Here is a 2625-nt window from a genome sequence, read left to right as displayed (position 1 = left end):
ATATTTATAAATTACAATTTCTAATCATCCTAATGGCAATTTCTCCTACAATTTCAGCAAATTTCAATCTCACAATTCTCTCAACTCTATTTTTGGCAGGTTAATTCATTTACTGAAATACCCAATTTTCTCTTTCCATGCACTGTGAACTCCCAGATGATCTATTTTATTTTGTGGGATTTCAAATACTGTGCAGCTTTTGTTTCTGTCACATCAAATACACTTTTATTCCTTAGCTACTTAAAAAAAAACAATAAATGTTCACATGCTACCAGCTTTTCTATATATCTCCCTGCATCTCTTTGATCAAACCCTTCCAACCATTCAGGAGTAATCCATGGGTAATTATAACTTCTTAGCTTCCTTAGCCTAAAAGGAGACTATTTATCACAAACTGTCATGAATTCTGATTTAAAATTATCAAGAGCCCAATTACCAACAGGAATAAAAGATACCTCTCGCCAATTAAAGTGATTGATTTCATATAAAACCTAGTAACATTTCGCTTTTTAATTATGCACATTCTTATCAAATGTGAAGAGGTTCATTCTGATTTTATTTTCCATTCAGAGAATGTAATACAACAAACATTAATCATACGTTGATATAATGCCAGATCTAATAATACTTTCACCATAATTTGACAATATCTAATCTCTCAAAGTACTCTGTCCATTTTTAGGGTTATCCCTGCTTTTCTCTGCTAACATTTACTCCAGGATAGGGAAGGGGATATAAAACTGAATATAGCAAATAATCCATTTAAGAATTGATCCCTATTACTTGTTTTTAAAAAAGCTTTTAAAAGTACCAGCTGAAGAAAAGGAACAATTAGGAGCAAAATCTCTTTAAGCCAGAAAAAGAAGAAAATTCAGTTTCAGCTGAAACACTGAACATGATCCTTCAAATCATTCACTATGTGAATTGCCCCATTGACTCCAACAAGGCTACTTGCGTGAGTAAGGGTGTGCTCATAACTACTACTAAATCCTTGGGTGTCCAGACTCAGAAAGACCACCACAACTATGCCCTGAAAAGGCCCAATGCCAAGGAGAGGGACAGCCCTCACAATACAGGCTGGCCCCAAGTTAATGACCTCAGATTTTGCATGAGACATGCTGAGTAAGTAGAAAAGTGCTTTTATTTGATGTTGCATTTTTAAAACTGTGGATTTAGTTATACACCCAATGTGTAAAAACATGGAAGGAGGCACAAAACTGCCACAGCATGGCTCCTTTCTAGTCTTGACCCTTTCTGAGACTGGCCAACATGTTCTCCATGTGATCAGTGAGTGGGCAGCTAGTGTACAGCCTCCTCAGCTGGCTGCCTGTGCATGGCAAAAACAGTGACCTGTGATTTTACACTGAGGGGAAAAAGTCTAAAAGTAAATGTTTTTATCACAGCCTTTTCAAGTTCCAGCACAGCATATAACTCACAAAAGATCACCAAAGATAAACACCAAGGGGAAGGAGACCCTCAGACATGAGGAGGAGCTGGGGGGGAGGAAGAGATTCCTTCACAGAGGAGAGGCAGAAAAGAGTTCAGAAAAATTCCTAGACCTTCCTGGCCAGACTTAGACCCCATGGATCCCTTGCTTCCCTCCTCAAAAGCTGAGAATGCCCCCATGTCAGTCTCTCTCACACATCACCTCAGAGAGCTGCAACTCATTGAAATGACATTTTAGTGTTGAAAATGTTGCTTTGTGGCAAGTGATATGCGGAAGAGGGATTGTCAGCACTTCCTGAAGCCCCTTCTTAAAATTCCACCCCCTCCTCCCCACCAAAAATTTAAGGCAGGATTGAGGTAATTTCCCTACCTCTGACCATCACAACTCTCTAGCTACTGTTAAATTATCCCTGCCATTGATGATACCTAGGAGTATCATTTAAAAAAAAATGAAACCCCATCTTTTAGGAAAAGCAAATTTTTATCTACCAGATCACAACAAATGACAGCTAATAGATGGATTAGAGACTCTCTCTTCACAGGTGTTCTAACCCTACTAACTGTCTCTTGGCCTGCTGCCTCCACTTTCCCTCTCCCTACAGTCCCAACACCTATGATCAAAAAATCCTTCACCTGGCTGCCTTTTCGACTGACCTCCCTGATCTCCATGACTGCCTCCAACTTGTATTGTTCTTTCTAAATCCTCTCCCATGAGTGAAGAGTCCTAGATAGCAGTATGTGCTGAATGAATCTGGAGGGGAGCTAGAGGGACCTAATGGTGGGCAAATCCATCAGCAACAGCCCACCAAGGTGGGCTGCTTGCAGCAATACTGGTTTATTTTACGGCACAGGAGGGGAGTCTATGCTAGCAGAGAAGGGCTGCTGAGCTGGGGAGGGATAGAAAGTGCATACTTAGTGAAGGAAGTTTGCACACGAGTGAGTATGATGCCGGGACTTTTGGAAATGGAAGTCTGAAAAGGAACTTGGTGAGTGGCCTGGGCAAATGCTCCTGTCAACGGCAAATGCCAATCTGAATGGAAAGGTTCAAACTGTTCAATATGCAGGATCGGGACTAAAATACTATCCAAGTGTATTTACGTCTTATTCCCTCACTAAGAAGGGAAAAAATATATAGTCTGAAAGCCCTGAAAAGAAAACAGATGCATTGTTCACTCGGTG

This window comes from Mauremys reevesii, linkage group 6, assembly GCF_016161935.1.
Source record: "Mauremys reevesii isolate NIE-2019 linkage group 6, ASM1616193v1, whole genome shotgun sequence".
Taxonomy (NCBI): Eukaryota; Metazoa; Chordata; order Testudines; family Geoemydidae; genus Mauremys; species Mauremys reevesii.
Note: the sequence above shows the minus strand (reverse complement) of the source record.